Source organism: Lissotriton vulgaris, chromosome 10 (genome assembly GCF_964263255.1).
Source record: "Lissotriton vulgaris chromosome 10, aLisVul1.2, whole genome shotgun sequence".
Classification (NCBI taxonomy): Eukaryota; Metazoa; Chordata; class Amphibia; order Caudata; family Salamandridae; genus Lissotriton; species Lissotriton vulgaris.
The window spans coordinates 307,876,772-307,897,743 of NC_141698.1; positions in this window are offsets into that span (position 1 = coordinate 307,876,772).

Below are 20,972 nucleotides of genomic sequence, written 5' to 3' on the forward strand. Positions count from 1 at the left end.
CATATGATTTAACTGTTACAGTTGTGGAACATGCTGTACAATTATGACATTTGAAATGACCTACAACAGGTGATGTTTGCAACATAGTGGTCAGTGAGTTTTTGACTGCCGGTTCTTCATAGGCGTGAACCAGTCTGTCACGGATATTGGTGCCTCTTTTGAAGGCAAACAGTGGTTTTTGAGCTAGTTCCGGTATGGATGACAATAAATTCCAGTTTCTTGTGATTATTTTTTTGATGATGTTGGAGTGAGTGCCAAAGGTAGACACACATACTACGTCATTTTTATTTTGGCGCTCATGGGTGCTCAATAGGGCTTCCCGGTTATAATACCAGGCCCTTTTCATGAATTTGCGAAGTACCCGAGAGGGGTATCCACGTGCCATCAGTTTCAGTTTAAGTTTGTTGGCCTCGGAGAAAGTCATTTTTAAAGGTACAGTTTCTCCGAAGGCGGAGAAACTGGCCGAAAGGAAGGCCATCCTTAAGGGCTTGAGGATGATGACTATTATAACTGAGTAGGGTGTTTCTGGCAGTTTTTTTTGTATAAAGGGTTGTGTACAAACAGTTATTATCGTCAATTTTGATGGTAATATCCAGAAAAGGCATTTCTGTTGGGCTATGATCCAAAGTGAATTCTAGATTAACATTTCTTGTATTCAGCCATTGGTGAAAAGATTCTAGTTCTTGAGAGTTACCATGCCAAATCATAAAAACATCATCGATGTAGCGAATCCACTTGCGTATATGATTGGAAAATGGGTTGGCTACACCGAAAACGTGTTCATCCTCAAAGGCGGAAACGTAGATGTTGGCAATATCAGGGGCATAAACTGCGCCCATGGCTACCCCCTTGAGTTGCTGGAAATAGCAATTTTGGAAGAGAAAGAAATTCTCGCACAAAGATATTCTAATGCATTCCATAATAAATGATGTTGGTACCGAATGTGGACGGGGTCTGGACTCGAGTAATTTGTTTAACAGATCCAATACGTCAGATTAAGGAATGTTGGTGTATAAGCTCTCTATATCCATAGAGACTAAAATATCACCAAAGGGATCAAATTTCTGATTCTCTACTGCATTAATGACTGACATGGTATCCCTGATGTAATTGGGATTATCCACTGCGAATGGTCTGATAAAAAAATCGGCATATTGTGCCAGGGGCTTTAGGATTGAGTTGCACCCTGAGACAATTGGACGACCTGGGGAGTCCACCGGGTCTTTATGTACTTTTGGAAGTAGATAAATTACCGGAATGGTTGCTGTTTTATTGACCAAAAAGGAGGCTTCTTTTTCGTTCAGCCAACCTCCATCAAAACCTTGTTTACTAAGGCTTTCAATCTCTTTCATTATACGTGTGGAAGGATTACCACTTAGTTTTTTATAGTGAGATGGAACTGTTAATTGTTTAAGCATCTCTTTCTCATATTTGGTTTTATCCCAGATCACAATTCCACCTCCCTTATCAGCAGGTTTAAGTAAAGCTGTGGGGAGATTCTGCAAGTTCTGTAAGGCCTGTTGTTGAGATTTAGTTAAGTTGGATTTATAGCCTAAAGGTTTTTTGAATACATTCTCTATTTCTATTAGAGTTGCATTTTCAAAAATGGGAATTTCTTTGCATACCATTGTATTGGTGGGATAGAAGGTCGAAGGATTTCTAAGACCTGTGATGCCTTTCTTGGGATCACTACTGTTGGCGGCAAAATAATTGCGAAGGCGAATGGTACGAAAGAAGCGATATAACTCCAGTTTGGTATTGAAAATGTCATTTCTGTAAGTTGGTACATAACTCAGTCCTTGTGATAGAACAGATATTTCGTGTTCTGATAAGAGATGGGAAGAGAGATTGAAGATTGGAATGGTTTGGTCAGTTTCTACCATTCGTAGTATTGGTTCCGGGTTTGCCGGAATCCCGGAGTGTACTGATTGCGGTACCATCCTCGTTTCGATGGCTGGGGTCTCCGAGGAGGTCTGGTTGATCTTTGGTCCTGTGGTAAAAAACTTTTGTTGGATGTAGATGGTTGTTGTTCGTATCGATGGTAGTTAGGATCATACGATTTTTCACTTCCTGATTCAGAGCCTGAATCAGAGAAAGTCACTCTTTTAGATTGCTGCTGATTACCTCCTTGGTTAGTGTAGAAATCTTTTCTGAGATAGGGATATGTACGTTCTTTATTGTATCTCCTAATATCGTTTTGTAATTTCTCAGTTTTCTTATGGGAGTTAAATTCTTCAAATTCTTTAACAGTCTGTTTGACTTTATCAAGTAAAACCTTACTTTTGGTGATAGTGATAACCTTTGACGTTTGAACTGTAATATCCTTGTCTGCATGCGATCCACTAGTCTCTAAATAGGCTATCTGATATAAATGTATCAACATGAACATGTATGTTCGTTTACAAAATAACACGATCGGAAAGTTGCGATGTTTTCATATGACAGCGGTTTAAATGCTCACTATTGCAGTTGCACGCATACCCCTAACGAACAGAAAGTCGCGATGTTTTCATTTTAATCATGTTTAAACTCCCACTTTTGCAAGTGCACACATACCCCTAATCATCAGTTAACGCAATTTGATTTAGCATAAAAGATCTAGTTTTATAATTCACCATGTTTACTAATACGTCCTTCACCATTACAAGATGGCGCCCAAATACAGATAGTATAGTCCTCTTTCGATCTCCAAACTTTGTATGTTTAAATTCACGCGATCCCGCACTGCAGCTTCTTGCTTGCAGAGTGACGGTGGACTTTTCTAGCTACCCGGGAACTTTGAAAATTATAACAGGTAAATTGCTCCCTGCCCACGCGCTTTGTCCTTTGAGACTTTTCTAAACCTTACAACTCTTAATATGGGTTGTAATTTATTTCCCCCTTTTTCATTTACCCAGATCGCACATTTCTGGCGACCTTGCTACTAACGGCGATTCCATTGATAAGTGTGCGAGGATCCATAGATAAAGAGAGGAGCCTTAATTGCGCATTTCCCGCTTTCACAGGTAAATGCGCCCAATTCAAGTACCGAGTCTGTGGACCCATTTATATTCAGTCCCCGTCTTTTTAGCTATGGGCTCTAATTTTCTGACCCATTGTATCCTTATAGATCGTCCAACGTTGACGACTCTTGAATTGTTTAGCGATCCACCTTACAGAGTGGGCGAGGTTCGACCAAGCCAAAGAAAAACTCTGAGTACCAACTTCGTTTTGAGTGCATAGGTAATGAAATAATCATACTAATATCTAATTACCTTATTGAATGACACACGAGTGGGTTTGAATATTTCCCCACCTTTCAATGTTAGAGATTAACCATCACCCCGGCGTTCCATACATCTCCCTCCATCATACGGAGTTAAGGTTATCGATTTAAGGTACTGATTCAACCATAGAAATATGATCAGATTAGTATGCTAGAGGTCTATAACACTATGTTAATTAATAATATCAGCATGTAATAACATGGATGTCATATTTGTTCGAAGCATTGACTTTCCCTGTGTGCAGTCACATCTTTGAAACGTGCTTCTTTCATTTTTGTTAACGTGAGATTAATTTAGGTTATTCATGGATTTTTTCTAGAATGAGATTCAATCACTGACTCAATATAAATTTCATGCTGCAATGAGTAGACGTACTGTAGATAAACTTACATTGCTATTTTTTGTACAGAATCTATTGTTACTGTTGTACAGAATCTTCATGTCACTCTAGGTCACGTGCTTTTGTCATGTTCCATTAATTTAGGTCATTCTTTGACTTTCTTCAGAATGAGATTAAATCACTGACTCAATATAAATTTCATGCTGCAATGAGTAGATGCACTGTAAATAAGCTTCTATTGTTATTTTTGTACATAATCTTCATGTCGCTGTTTTGTCCATATTGTCAATATTGTCTAAATGTAAGTTCTGCGTTTAATATTTTATCCTAAGTCATAAATTATAATGACTTGTTTTAGCTAGGCTAGATTTTTCTGTGTGTACATATGTGTATATTGCAACAATGAACTTTGAATTCAGTTATTATGTCATAGTTATACTGTTTTGTTCTATTTTTATCAGGGATTTACAATATAATTTTCTACTGTCCTGATGATGGTCTTGAAGAGTTGCCCGTAAAGACCGAAACGTGGACTCTCAGCCTTATCCAAAGGAGAATTCTTTAAATCTTTATTTTTGGATAGGCGGCTTACAGGATTTACAGAGATTTTGATTTATTTCCTGATAATTATCCTGTATTCCTGTTTTGCACATTCTTTATGCTTTGTATTTTTCCCTTTATGATCTAATTTTGATAAAATTCACCTTTTTGCCTATACACACGTCTATTTGTTTTTGTCTTAATGTTAAATATTGTTGTGTCTAGTTAGTCTTTAAGTATATGAATGTTTACTTAAGCTTTTGCAATTAATTTCATTCAGGATAATCAGGTTACCTGTATTCAATTCAGTTACACAATTGAATCAATCTAATTGGTATAACAAACTCCTTTGGAGGCAATTTTACCCATTCTTCTCATACAGGTCTGCAGCATGAACTTTAGCCTGGTAGGCTCATAGCACTAGCGTAATTGCCCTTCGGCCAACACTATTACTAAAACAGAGGATAGGATTTGATTACTGGAGCATGGTCCTTTTACTCCTCTTCAACTGTTTACCCCAGGATAAATTGACATTGAACCTTATCCCCAGGTAATCATAAAAGTCAATCCAGTCTAACGGCTGATTATAAACTCTGAGGACCCTGCTGCCGTCCGGAACGTCACTTGAAGTGACGGTCCTGCTGTGCACACTGCAGGGCCATATCTACAAGGCTACGTAAATTCACCCTGCATGGCTTCTCATGGCCTTGTAGATATGGGCTGAGGCAATTCAGTGCAAGTCACTGTGTTGCCTCAGCCGGCAATAGGGAGGCGTGCCATGGGCATTACAGTGGGTGTTCCCATTCAACACCCATGGCATTCGACACATTCCCAGATTTACGAGATTTCATGAACCTGGGAATGCAGCAAAAGCCTACGCCTCCCCAGGGGTGGCATAGGGGAGGCACAACAAGGAAAAATAACCTGATTTATCCTTGTTTTTCCTCTTTCTATGTGTGGTTCATTCTGCTGCAGCACACATAGAAACAGGAAATTGCCTCCATTTATTGTTTATGTGCAGGAAGGTGTCACTTCCTGCACAAAAACAAGGACCCCTATAATGCAGACACCCTTGCACCATGGCAGAACGGGACCTGCATTGGCACAGGGCAGCCATTTGTTTTCCAGCACAGAGGGAAAAGACAGTAATGCACTGCATCTGACAGAACGCAGAGGGCAGTCTCTCAAGCTTATAGAATTATATTCTCCTTGCCAAGTTACACCTCTCTGGCTCAGAAAAGGCTAGAATTAGGACTGGTCAAGCAGTCACTAACTAGACATGGTGCAAACATAATGTGCTGAAATAAAATCAGGAAATTATATGTTTTGGGATGAACTACAGCATCACCATACATCACCGGGAAAAGTGTATTTGCAGCAGTCACTTGCTCTTACAGGTCTTGCACAGGTTTGGGGTATGTCAATGGATCTACAGGCCTTTAAGCGTTTGGTCAAGAAATCACTTAAAATTCAATTAGCTATAGAAGATAAAGCCACATTGGCACAAAAGGCACATGGGTGGATGACATAAAACAATTACAAGTCTATTGCCGTACAAGATTATTTTGCCATGGATTATCCAGCTTTTATTAAGAAGCAGTTTTTAAGATACCGGCTGGGGCTATAACCACTTAAAGAACACATGGCTCCTTGGCTACAAGGCAATCTATCACCTGACACTTGTCGCCTCTGTGGGAGCTGCAAGGAAGATCTGTTGCACTTGGTTTGCTCCTGTAACACTGTAATGGCAGAAAGGAAACAACTGTTAATTAAAGCCACACCCCTCTGCCTAGCTTAACATCGGATGCTCCACTGGCTAATTAATTCTTATAACTAATAAAGATATCACCAACACAAAAATATACTTTCTAAAATTGTAATAAATATGTGCAATCCACATTAATTCAAAAGGCATTACTTTAGCCAGGGCTCTCCACAGTTTTCTGCAATAAGAGCTACTTCAGATCAATAAAATTCAGCCTGAGTTACAAACATCATTAGTGTGACTTCATCAGCCAATATTATGTTAGAGACTATCCTATGTCAAATTACCCGCAATTATCATCTCAGTGCATCAGGCAGGATTGCCAGCGGTAATGTAATAAAAAAATATATACATTGTCTTGACCTCCCTAACATTACATGATTTATCACTCCAAAATCAGTTTTAAATATCTAATGCACGCTTTTTAAGTTTGATATACATATATTCAGTCAATCAATCAAAAGCTTCTAATTTAGTAAGCTAAACTGGCCACCACAGGTGAGCTTCTGACATGTGACAGGAGAACTACCAGTTGCTCACCAGCTACTCATTGGAGAAGCCTGCTAAAGGCAGTCATGCTGACGATGCAAGCGAGGTCAACTAAGCACTGTATTGTGTGGGAAAGAAATGCACCTTTGTTAGACCATTCCTTCACCATATAAAATTCAAACGAATAGTAATATAAAGTATTCAATATGTCGAATAAGTTTTATATTTGTAAATATCACCGAAAAAACAAACATCACTTGACAAATCCACACTGTTCCCAGTTCACACTTGGAGGTAAGAGAGAACCGTTAAAAGGGGCATACCTGGTCTAGAATATATTTCTGCCAATCAAAATATGTAAGCAGTCATGTTTTCAAAAAGTCCATGACAGTTTTTCATCAAAGTTGTGGGCAGAAGGCAAAGTCTGCAGATAATAAAGGTAAAGAAACTGAAAGTGAAACAGAGTGAGACACTAGTGACAGAAATATAATGTGATAGCGTGTCATTAAAAACATTCTATTATTAATTAAAACAATAAACTTTTTAAATATTAAATATTAAACTTACATTTCCCACTCTAATCAATGCAACAGTAGGTAAGGTGTTGGATAGCGGAGGGGTAAAAAGTACTATTCCCACTCCAGTGAGTGCAACAGTAGGGAAAGTGTTGGATAGTGAAGGGATAACATTTACTATTCCCACTCCAGTCCCTGCAACAGTAGAGAAAGTGTTGGATAGCACAGGGGTTAAAATTACTATTCCCATTTCAATGAGTGCAACAGTAGTGAAGGTAGTGGATAGCAGAGGGGTAAAAAATACTATTCCACTCCAGTCTGTGCAACAGTAGGGAAAGTGTTGGATAGCGGAGGGATAAAAATTATGATTCCACTCCTGTTAAGTGCAACAGTAGGGAAAGTGTTGGATAGCGGATGGATAAATATTAAAATTCCCACTCCAGTTAGTGCAACAGTAGGGACAGTGTTGGATAGCCGAGAGGTAAAAATTACTATCCCCACTCCAGTGAGTGAAACAGTAGGGAAAGTGTTGGCTAGCGGAGGGGTACAAATTACTATTCCCACTCCAATAAGTGCAACAGTAGGGAAAGTGTTGGATAGAGATGGGGTAAAAATTACTATTCCCACTCCAGCGAGTGCAACAATAGGGAAAGTGTTGGATTGCGAAGGGATAAAAATCATTGTTCCCACTATAGTCAATTCAAAATTGAAAACAAACAAAATATCAACAACAAAAAATATTTGAAAAAATAAATAAAAAAGTATATATAAATATGTAAAAAATTAAAATACAAATATATTTAAAATTATAAATGTCAAAACATATTATAATGTTAAATACAAATCCCTATTACCTACAAATAGTATATTAAATAAAATATTAAAACATTTTTCAAACAAAGAAATATTTGTAGTTACAAATTATTTATCAACAAAAACATTATTACATACATTCATTTTATTTACATCCTACCCTATAACACCACACAATTCACAACCCACATTTGAATTGAAAATTAAATGTACTCCCATAGTTAACCTAATTAATTATCAATTAAACAAATATTAATTAAAAAACAAATTAAAGCACATACAAATAAATTACATCCCACCTTTTGCCCCTATAAACCCCACAACCTACACCTAAAAATAATTACCCAATTTCCATATTTTTTTCAATTAAATAATTAATATTAGCATTTAATTATTAATTAATTAAAAATAAATTACACCCCACCCTTTACCCCTATAAATACCACCACCCGCACATAAAGTTAATTAAACAATTTTCGTATTTAATTTTTAATTAATCAATATTAATTAACAACAAATGAATAATTAATTTGAAATAAATTACTTCCCACAATTAACACTATCAAATATCAATTAAAGAAATAATAATAAATAAAAAAATTGTATTAACTTCTTATAATTAAATTACTTCCCATTCTATTTCTCCATAAACTCACAGCCCAATACAGAACTGAAAAATGCAAAATGTAATTAGAATAAAATTGATAGATACAAAAAATGTAACACATGTATTAAAAATGTAAATGTAAATGTATTTGAGCTTATATAGCGCACAGCTACCCACAGTGGGTTTCCCAGCACTTGCTTAGGGAACCCGTCCTGGTATTCCCCTGTGAGATAACCCCGGCAGGGTATCCACAAGGTGAAAGCCAGGCATCCCGCCGCGAGGGGCCGTTGTGGAGATTAAGCAAGCTATTGCCCAGAGTCGCAGAGTGTGAACCCGTGAGTCGAGAAGGCACCAGAGCGAGAATTATCGAGTCCGTGGAATTTTTGAGCCCAAGACCCGCCGAGGCGGGTAATTGAACCCTGGTCCAGGGCCGATCTCAGCTTCCGGGTCTGCCGCCTCCAACCCCTGAGCCACACTGCTCCACTATAACACCCAATAACTCCACCATTATAAACAATACTTATACAAAAAATACATCACATGCATGTAAAACATATACCAAAATACATAACCTTAACTAAAAAATTAATATTTTAAACAACAATATTTTTGCAAACAATAATATTGACTTCTATATTTTAAAAAAAGATATTTCTTACCCTAAATTCGATATTCTTGACCACGATATTCTTGCTGTCGATATTTTTCACTGACGATATTAAGGATTCGATATTCCTGTAGTTCGACATTTCCAACTCAATATTTTGTCTGCACACCGTATTTACCACTGCACAAGTTGTAGTGGAGGACAACTTGTTACCCTTTGTAGTACTCATTTACTTTTTACTCTAGTTTTAAACTGACTGGAATTCTGAGTGCACAACCACAAAAGCGTGGTATCAACATACAAATTAAATGTGAAAATGGTTTAAGTTCTTCCGATCCTTTATGCTAATCAAATACTTCAAAGATGCTCTGATCAAAAGTGAGTTATGAAATTCTAATCCCTGTGCAAACCGTTGTACCTGTGCAATTTTCTCCAGATGAGTTGCAGCGGTCAAACGTGGTGAAATTCGCTAGGGAGAAATGACCGGTAATATTTCGGTCATGTGGAATCTGGTGCTGCAAGAACTGATTGCAGCATGTTATGCTCTATTTATGAATTTGAATGTAGAAAAAAAGAGGTAATTTCCAGAGCTGGTAAATATCTCAACCTGCACTGTCAGCATTTACCGGGTTTTGTATTTATTGTCCCAAAAGATGCCAATTGATAAAGAGATTTGCCCTGTGAGTTTTTTTGATCAGGGTTTACCTCGGAAATCGCAAAAAACAACAAAATTAGGTGTCCTTCGATGCATTAAACCACTCTTGTGGGATTGAGGAAGAGAGGAAGACATTTCACCCTTATTTTCGTTAATTGTGTAAATGCCATATTGAATAGAGAGAGGGTGATTTAATATACCAGAGATGCACACAGTAAATGCGAATTGAGATGCTGACATTTTATTAACTACCAGAGGAGCATGCTTCATTAGCAGGCTGTCAATAGTAGAATGATTAATTCAATAAAAGGCTTTGCAGGTCGAGCAAGAGCGCTCTGCATTAAAACGTTTGCATTATTGTGTGGTGATTATCTATCTATCTATCTATCTATCTATCTATCTATCTATCTATCTATCTATCTATCTATCTATCTATCTATCTATCTATCTATCTATCTATCTATCTATCTATCTATTTATCTATCTATCTATCTATCTATCTATCTATCTATCTATCTATCTATCTATTTAATCTATCTATCTATCTATCTATCTATCTATCTATCTATCTATCTATCTATCTATCTATCTATCTATCTATCTATCTATCTATCTATCTATCTACCCGGCTGTATGTCTCACTGTCTTAATGCCTTGACAGTAAAAATAAATGTGGCTCAACTACACCTTATTTAACGCACATGCACTACTTTCACACATTTATTGCAACAATGCAAACATCAGATGAAAGCGTATTTCCTCCGAGCAGGTACATTGGAATGAGGAAAAAATCATTTTAACTGCTCACATACCGTATGTACAAATTATTTTACACAGAGAAACAACTGTCCTCATGGTGACACATCTATTCATTGTCATGTTACCTTGATGCACAACTTAACCCCTTCCTTCCTGATTTTGGTTCAATTCCTTTCGCAGGTACAAATACCTATTAACAAAGATGCACCCCCCCCCCAACAATACACTCTGACTCAATTTGCAAGTCAGATAAAAACATGAATGTGGTATAAATTTGAAACCCTATGAAAAGCGAAAGTATCTTTCATTTAAAAATGAACAAAAGTGAGCAAAATAGTGATTTCCTATCATCCATCCGTCCAGGAAATAGCATCACTGGTTTCCCATCAAAAACATAAACAAAAAGAAGCCAAGCAAGAGGACATAATTTCCCATCATTTTATCTGCACAGGAAGGGAAATCACAGGTTCCCTGCCAAAACTATTTTTCAAAGAAGAAGCCAGGCAAGAGAACATTATTTCCTGTCATCCAGCTGCACAGTAAGTGACAGCACTCCCTCCCTTCTCACTTCTTCAGTCAACTCTTTTATGCGTCCCATCACCCAGGCGTTCCGAGAAAGGGGCGGAAATAGACAAGGGAATCACCTGATCAGGTCTCTTAGGGCTCGGAATGGCCTTGATCAAGAATTGATTTTTACTGAAACTCAAAATGTAAGATAATCATTCTCCTCACCCAGCTCCCCATACTGCCAACCTCCAAAATCACACTCAGATGACTCAGACACTCACTTAGCATTCACACAACAGATAGACCCAAACTCGTATTCATTACATTACCTACAAAGCATCCTCAATCTACAGAACACACATTTCAGTCCATGCTCATGAACTCAGAAATCACAGACTCCAACTCCTATCACAAGCTTGGTGCCCTCTTCATCACAGAAACATTGCTCACCTCCATATCCTAGCATATCCTACATGGCCTTCTTCCCACAGGCCGCCATGTGGGCTGCGCCAATAAGAGGGAGAAGGCATCACTGTCATCCTCAAGTACTGCTGGTCCTGCACCCTAGGCAAGCAAGCAACACTCAACTCCATAGAGCTGTTAGTATTAATTTCCCAATAAATGCAACTCAGACCAGCACATTCCATCTCATTTACGGAACTCCCAGAAAGAAAAGGACTTAAATATTGAATTCTCAGACCTCTTCACCTTCTCGTCCATCTGACATACCTTCACCACCATCTTAGGTGCTTTCATTTCCCAGACAATATACACTCAAAGAAAACAAGAGACACTTTAGTCAACCTCATTAACACACTCTAATCGTACTTTATGTCACTAAACCAATGCACTCCAAAGGCTACATCTTGAACCTTGTCTTCTCAATGTCATCAACAATCCAATGAAAACCACCCATATTCCTAGAATGAACCGACGACTTTGACATCTCTATCTCCCTTCTCGGTGCCCTAAAAACAAACCAAGATCAACACAAAAGAGACAACAATACCTTCAGATACTTCAAAGACTTATCCATAGGGAACCTAATCCATGAACTAATCTCTTACCCTATTAGATCCACGTCCTACACCCATGCCCTTCTACACAACTTCAACAATTTTTGGGAAAACTATATGAACATTCATGTGCCAATTAAAACATGTAAGTGAAAGCCACAACGTTTAACTCCCTGATAGTCTAAAGACCTTGCTAACAATAATTGATCCATCCACAGACAGAAAAGAACATGGGAGAAAAACAGAACTCAGATGACCTTATGACACTGAAGACCCTCCATGAAACACAGACAGATCATCACATCATCCAAAACAAGTACAATGCCAACACTATCAATGAAGCCACAAAAAGAAGCAGGATGCATTTGAAGACAATGAAGCAATACATTAACCCCCTGCAAATGCCATCTCTTCATCACTCCACAGAAAAGTGCAAGATCTTACAGCACATCAACAACACAAAACCCACAATGTCTCCTATGCCCACCCCTTCCCATAGAATCCAGCAATCACCATCATTCCAAGCTCTATCTCATGCAGATTTTGCTGACATACACACTTACTCCAAAGCCACTTCTTATGAAGAGGATGCCTTACCATCTATATTCATCAAAGCTCTGTCTGGAGATGCTCTCTCATCCATATTCACCATTGTCAATGCCTCCCTTAGTCAAGGTATCTTCCCATAAGTCATCGGGAAAGGTCAGATTCTCCCACTCATAAAGAAACCTACAATAAACCGTGATACCTCTGCAACAACCAGCTTGTCACCCACCTACTATTCATCTGCAAGATTATTAAAAAGGCATTCTATGTTTAACTCTAGGATCCCTATTAATGATAACCATTCCCTGCACAGCTACCAGTTGTGCTTCAGATCATGCCTCAGTATGGAGACCATTGACTTACACATCATAGACAATGCCCTCCTGACCGTAGATGAAGATGACCCTTGCCTCCTGATATTGCTGAACGTTCAGTTGCCTTCCACACAGTTCCTCATTCCAATCTCAGATGCACACTGGAGTCTCTAATGGACTTCACCAGCAATACCCTTCAATGGTTCACCTCCCGTCCTTCCAATCAACACCAGTTTCTTTACATGTCTACCATCAAGTGCCAAAGGATCCATACCACTTGCGGATTCCCCCAGGGTTCCATACAGTGCCTTTTAAACTTTAAACTCTACATGAAGGCACTATATGCTTGATTGACAGATAACATCATTAAGATTCACTAATATGCCTATGAAGCACACTTCTACTTGAAAGTCTTCAGACACCCAACACCTCAAATAATGTCTGTACTTCATCCAGGCCTGAATGTTCAGCGCCTATCTGAAGATCCAGCCAAACAAGTTAGGGTTCCTGTTAGTTATTTAAAATATAAAGCACATAGTTCGCCCATAGGTAAGTCAGTACTAACCATATATGATTGTTTCAATACAAATAAGCCATCAAAATAACAGACATTAAATTCCATGGCTAAAAGGGACTTGCCAGGTTTTCAAAGTTTTCCTAAACTTTAATAAAACAGGTTCCACTCACCATTACAGCAGAAGGTTATTCCAAAGTCTAGCCACAAAAAACAGGCTGCCACCCACAGTAGCACATTGAAATCTGGGCATCCTTCTCTGATCTCTGATGACAGAGTCTGGGCACAAAGAGCAGGATTTTCCTCGAAAAAGGATTTTGGCTCTTATCATGCAGATTTCAACAAAAATACTGTTTTTAGCTCAGTCGCAATGTGTACTAGATATAAGGATTTAAACATTATCCTTTGTGTAACTGGGAGCCACTGGAGATAGAATTATATTTCTTAATAATTTCTTAACATTCAAAATCTGTCTTGTTGCTGTATTATTAAACAGTTGTAGTTTGCTCAAGGTTTTTGTAGACAGACCCGAGTATATAGAGTTACAATTGTCCAGCCTAACAAACAGAAATGGATTTGACAGTTTTTATTTAGTATTCCTTAGTCAGGACTGGATCCAACTTAACCTCAAGATTCTTTACCTTGTGAACTGGGTATGGTTTTTGACACATCGACGGAGGCTAGAATGCATGATTCCAGAGGGACGGCTGGAGAAACGTAAATAGAATGTATGGCTTTTTCCCATTTAATTTCAAATGATTTTACTCTAACCAACTTTGCTCATTTTATATGCAGTATTGCTAATTTGCAGCCTTTATAGTAGGGTCACCCTCTTCCACAAATCGAATATTTGTTTCGTCCACACACATTAATTTAGCTAAGCCAAAATAATGGATCGAATGGGCCAGTGGCACCATGCACATAATCAAAACCTGGGGAGAAAGCACTGACCTATGTGGTACTCTGCATGAAAAGGGATTTTTACAGACAGATAGGAACCCAATGCATTCCACAGAATGTGTTAAATGATTAAACACTGCAGGTTCCAATAGCTTAGCAAAAAAAGGAAATTCTGACACGGGCCAATATTTTTCCTAGGGGGCATTTTCTAGAGTCGGTTTCCCTATTAGCTTTAGTATCCTAGTCTTTTTCAATTAGGCAAGGACCACAATTCTATAGTCAAAGACGAATCTCTAATGGCCAGAGCAGCAGAGTGTGATTTTATCAAAAGCTCTTTTATGTAGCCTACCCGGCAGCAGATAAGCTTTGAGCCACAAGGACTACTCCTTTCAACTAGGACTAGATCGTTCTCATCTGTCAATTCTCAGAAATGTCTTACTAAGGGGCATATTTACAAGGGCTTTATCTCCGCTTTTTTGGCTTAAAAAGCCAAAAATGCGGAGATAAAAATATCGCCCTATTTACAAGAGGGTGCTAAAATGCATAATCTCATGTTAGCACCCTTTTTCCCAACGCCTCCCTTTGCATCTCTAACGCAATGCAAAGTGGGCGTCGCTGAGCGTTCCCCGGATGGACTACTTTGCAAATATCGTTTATGTTTACATCTTGATATTCAAAAGGCAGCCCACAGGTTTTTAACACACGTCAGATTTTGGCGAAAATTGCAGTTTTTGCCAAAAACTAACATCTGCTAAAATCCAGACTTACCTATGCTTTACATAGGGAGTGGATTATGCTGATATGACCACAGGGACGTATCAGCAAGGTTATCGCCGTTTTGCAGGGAACATCGCTGGAAAACTGTTTATCTTTTAGCACATGGTCTCTGATGAAGGGCGTTAACGGCCGAAATGCATTGGACTTATTTCTAATGATGATGTCAACAACAGAATTATGAGATATTCAACAATGAAATGAATAGATAATTTCATGAATTCAATGAACGTACGAAACAAAATAAATAAGAACTTAATAACTCAAAGAAATTAAGAGTCTTTCAATCATTCACCACAGTAAGGAATCCTGAGTTGAACCTCAGTAGAAAGAGAGGTGTGCGTCAAGGGATGTTTTCTTTTTTTAAAGTTTGATTTATTGAGGAATAGAAAGGGGGAGGAAGGGAAAGGGAAGGAAAGGTGAAGAATTACAATAAGCAAATGGCAGAAATAAACATTAAAATAAAAGCATCATAAAAGTAAGCATTACAAGCATGAAAAAGCATGAACATATCATATAAATAGGAAAACATTAAGCAAAGTATAATATATATGAGTACAATAATAATAGCAATGAAAAATATGTTTGAATAATCAGATAATAAGGAAATCATGGAGGTTTGCGGACTTCAACTATGTCTGGAGCGGGAGAGGAAGGAACTGGAGCAGAGGCAGAAAGGTATGTTACCAAAGGAAGCCAAAGTAGGTCACCTTTAATAGCTAAGGAAATGGGAGATACATAGTTGGTGTCTAAACGATGATTAAAACAAATTGCATTCCACCAGGATTGATATGTAACATTCTTAGTTTGTTTCCAGTTAGAGGTAATAACGTGAAAAGCTATAGCTAAGAAAAGGTCAAGTAAAGGGTAATGGCTAGTAGGACGAGGAAGTTCTGACGAGAGGGAACCTAGGAAAATTAGTGAGGGTGAAAAGGGGACTTGGAATTGAAAAATCTTTTGAATTTGCTTCCAGACCAACTGCCAGAACTGAGAAATAGGAGGGCATTCGAATAACATATGTTTGAGATCAGCAGAGGGGGATGGACAGGACCAACAGGAAGAGGGAGTGTCTGTTGAAAAACGGGGTAAGGCAAGTGGGGTAAATAAGATTCTGTGATAAATGAAAAATAAAGTCTGGGTAGTGTTAGCAGCCCTGGAGGTCTTATGGAGTTTAGTCCAAGTTTTGTCCCAAAAAGGGACCGGCCATGTCTGAGAAAAGTCCAGCACCCAAGCAAGCTCAGTACGAGATTTTAATCTATCATTGATAAGACAAAAAGAATTATATAAAGCGGAAGCAGAAGGAGACGTGTCCAATAAAAGGGAAGTGGGTTTGCGATCTACCAGAATTTCGTTAGAGGATGGGAGAGTTTGAAGGTAGGAAAGCAAGACTGGATAAAGGGCGTTATATTGTGTTTGGGCAGAAACGGGTAAAGAGAAAAGAGATTGAAGATGCTGAAATGAGAAAGGTTTACCTTGAGATAATAATTGAGATATCCATAAGAGACCACGAGAATGCCAAGTTCTCCAATATATAGTACGGTTGCGGATTTTGAGAAGAGCGTTATTCCAAATCGGCTGGTCGTGAAGAGAGAGAAGAGAAGAGTAAGAGGAAGAGAGGTAAGGAGAGAGGAGGTTACGAGAGTGTGAAAGAATAGGGGAGCGAAAATGAGTTAAGGAAGATGTAAAAGATAAGAATTCCCGGAAGGTGAAAGGGGAAATGAAAGAAGATTCTATGCTTAACCAAACAGGAGGATGATATGGCAAAGTAGATGATAACCAACGAGTCGATTGTTTCAGGGAAAAAGCGCGATGGTATTGTTTGAAATCAGGAAAGCGCACTCCGGATTGAGCTTTGTCTTTACGTAAGGAAGCAAGAGCTATTCGGGACCGTTTACCATTCCAAAGGAATTTCAGTAATAGAGAATCAATTTTATCAAAGAAAGAGAGGGGAATGTGTAGAGGAAGCATGGAAATAGTGTAAAGAAGTAGGGGAGATAGCATCATCTTTATAGAGTTGAGTCGACCCCACCAAGATCGAAAGAGCGGGTGCCAACTAGTAATAGCCGTATCCATTTTCTTATATACATAATCAAAATTTAGCGTGAGAGTATTGGATATCATAGGAGCAAACCAAACTCCCAGGTATTTAATTTTGGATGGTTGCCATGCAAAACCTGTAGAAGAAAAGAGATGTTTCTGACAAAGAGGATTCAAAGGTAGAATCTCACACTTATCGGCGTTCGAGCGATATCCGGAGACTGCCGAAAAAGAAGAGACCTGATGATGAAAAGAGGGAATGGAAGTAGCAGGGTCGTAACAGTAGAAAAGAATATCATCGGCATAAACCGAGAGCTTGACTTGTTGGGAACCAAAAGGAAAACCAGAAATAGTGTCATCTAAACGAATTTTAGTAAGGAAGGGTTCTAAAGCTAAAATAAACAGTAAGGGAGATAAAGGGCATCCCTGTCTAACTCCTCTATGTAGAGAGAAGTAATCCGAGGACATCCCATTAACAAAAATAGAAGCTTGGTGATTAGAATAAAGTAAAGAGATAACAGAAATGAATTTAGATGGAATACCAATCCAACGTAAAGCCTGAAACATGAAATCCCACCCAATGCGATTGAAAGCCTTCTCCGCATCTAGGGAAATAGCTGTGAAAGGAAGAGTGAGTGAAGAAGATTTACCAAGTATGTTAAGAAAAACTCGGGAATTATCTGATGAGAGACGCCCCTTGACAAAACCAGACTGTTCTGGACCGATGATGTCCGGTAGAAGAGGGTCCATACGTAAGGCTAATATTTTCGCTAGAATCTTATAATCAGTGTTAACCAAAGATATTGGTCTATAATTTTTGCATAAGGAGTGATCTTTATCATCCTTTGGGATTAAACAAATTAAGGCTTGTTGGAAGGAACCGCTAGAGGAGCTAGCGTCGGAAAAGGATTGAAATAAAAGTAGAAGTTTGGGAAGGAGGAGAGTAGCAAAGTGACTGTAAAATTCAATTGTAAAGCCATCAGGACCTGGAGATTTAACATGATGGAGTTTAGAAACAGCTTGGGAGATTTCAGAAAGAGAAATATCACATTCCAGAGTGTTAAAATCAACATGAGAAGTGGGAGGAGAAGGGAGAGATTGAAAATAAGCAAGAAGATCATCAGGAGTAGGAGTCTGTTCAGGGGTATAAAGCGTATCATAGAATTTAGCAAATTCTGCAAGAATTTCTTTATCTTTAAATGTGGATTCACCAGAAGAGGTTTTAATAGATTGGATTTTTGTACGTTCTTTACGAATCTTCAAATAGTTGGCTAAGAGCTTCCCCATTTTATTCTTACCACCATAATATCTAGAATTACACTTGAGAAGGGTGTTAGAAGCGGCATCTGTAGTAAATTTGTTAAAAGAGATTTTTGCATCGATAAGAGCTTTAAGGGATGAATCAAATTTCGAGGTGAAGTAAGCGTGTTCTAAAGCCTTGATGTCCGCTAAAATTTTCTCAGATTTGGCCGCGTGTAGTTTTTTCCGCTGTGACACAAAATTAATAATAAAACCCCTAGAGGCTGCTTTGAATGAATCCCAAACCATAACAAAGGAAGAGTCAGGGGTTTGATTTAAAAGAAAAAATTCCTTGGCAAAAGCAGTAAATTCAGCACCAAAAGTGGGGTCTGAAAGTAAAGCATTATTAAATTGCCATCTGCCAGAATGAGGGGAGAATGGGAGTAAGTCAAGGTCTACAATAACTGGGGCATGGTCTGAGAGTAAAATGGAGCCAATCTCTGAGCGAATAGCATGCTGGCATAAAGGGTTACTGAGAAATATATGATCGATACGGGATTGGGATTGATGAGGAGGGGAGAAGAAACTATATTCACGAAGTTCAGGATTGCATAATCTCCAAATGTCTACAAGTGCATTATTTTTAAAGGAATTGAGGAATTGTGTGTGCATTCTAGAGGGGGTAAATTTGACTTTTGAGTGTCGGTCAAGGAAGGGATCCACAATCTGATTGCAATCTCCAGCGAGGAGTATGTAGTCACCAGTAAGGGAGGACAGTTTGGTAGAAATAGCAGGCCAGAAAGACTTATCAATTGCAGTAGGGGCGTACACATTAAAAAGGGTAAGTGGGATGTCATTTATAAGTAAATTGACAATGAGCCAACGGCCATCAACATCACATTCATGAGTAATGGAGGAAACATTTAACTTTTTATGTAACAAGAGTGCAACTCCATTCTTTCTAGAAGTCGTAGGGGAACAAAAATCATGACCCACCCAACAACGTTTAAGTTTCAAAGCTTCCAATTCAGTTAAATGAGTCTCTTGAAGGAGGGCAACATCAGCTTTAAGTCTTGCTAAATGGGAGAGAACCCTCTGCCGTTTGATGGGGTTATTTAAACCTTTAACGTTCCATGTCGTTACACGGAATGAAACAATTTAGAAAACAGCTATAAGCAACATGCTTAATAATGCATAAAAATACATTTGAGAAGAAATGAAAAAAGAAGTAGAGTAGATGTTATAGAAAAAGGAATGGATACCAGAAAAAAGAAAAGAAAAAGAAAAGTCAAGGATGAGAGCAGTGATAAATCCAGAAAAAATAAGATAGAGAAGGAAAGAGAAAGAAAAAAGTAAAGCCTATAGTTGAGAAGAAGCCAGGATATGAGAAGTAGGAAAAAGGACAGCATCAATAGAGAAGAGAGAGACAGTACATGTCCGAGACGAACGACTGAAAGACATACTTACGAAAACGAAAAAAACAAACAGAAAGGGGGGATGGTGATGGCAGGAGACGACGACGTGAACATCCAGAGCAAACATCAAAACCTCAAATATTATGATATCGAAGAAAGGCAGCACGAGGGAAAAGTAGGTTAAAACGAGGTGATGTGACGAAGGGGAGTACCTGTTGAGAGAAAGAGAACATGAGGATAAGTACGTGAGTATACAAGGACTAAAAAGGAAGACGGGATGAAAAAGAGGTGAACATATATGATAAAACATAGAAGAACAATATTGAGTGCTGTAGAGCGTCAAGATCACGAACAATAAAGAATCAGAACTACATTCAAATGCATTGATAAAGAGAGATAGTAAGTCAATCAACCAGGATTGGACATATCCATGACATCAGGACCATGTCGGCGGAGAAAGGCCTGTAAGGCCGCAGGATCCTCGTAGGTGGTTGTTTTGTCTTTATAAGTAACTTTAAAGAGACAAGGGTGCAAAAGACCATATCTAGCGTTGAGGGCTCTAAGCTGCGGTCTCATGTCTAAGAACTGCTTCCTGCGTTCTGCGGTGGCCCTGGATACATCCTGTGAAATGTAGAGACGATGACCTTCCCAGATGATCTGTTGCTTGAGTTTGACAGCAGAAAGAACTTGGAGAAGGTCGGTATATTGAAGGAAAAGCATGATGACACCTCTAGGTTTGGTAGCAACTCTAGGGCCAAGGCGGTGGCCTCGTTGAATGTTGATAGACGATAGAGCTGGTGTGTCCAAAATCTTAGCGAGAAAGGACTGGAAGAAGGCGGTGGGATTAGACCCTTCTGAAAGTTCCGGAAGGCCGTAAAGGCATAGATTGTTCCTGCGGTTTCTGTTCTCCAAATCTTCGGTTTGACGCTTTAGTAGTAGGATCTCTATTTCCATAGACGAAATACGAGAACAGGAGGATTGCAAGGAGTTTGTGGACTGTTCCAGGGTGAGAACACGTGCATCCAGAGAAGACCATTTCTCCTGCATTGCCTTCATATTTTTGGTGGTGGCTTCCATGAAAGGCTTGAGAGCACGTAGTTCCTCTAGTATGAGATCCATAGAGGAAGAGGAGGAAGAACTCCCAGGAGAAGGTGGATCTTTTTTGAGACGCTTAGAAGAAACCAAAGAGGATGGCGTCTTACCCACGTTGGAAGTCTTTGGGATGGCTCCGTGCGGTGTGTCCAATTTTGATGGACGGTTTTCCTCCATGTCTGGGAGAGGAGAATCGGAATCCGAACCAAGTGGAGCTCTATGAGTAGTAGAAGTGAGCTTTAGGTTGTGAAGTTTTCCCATG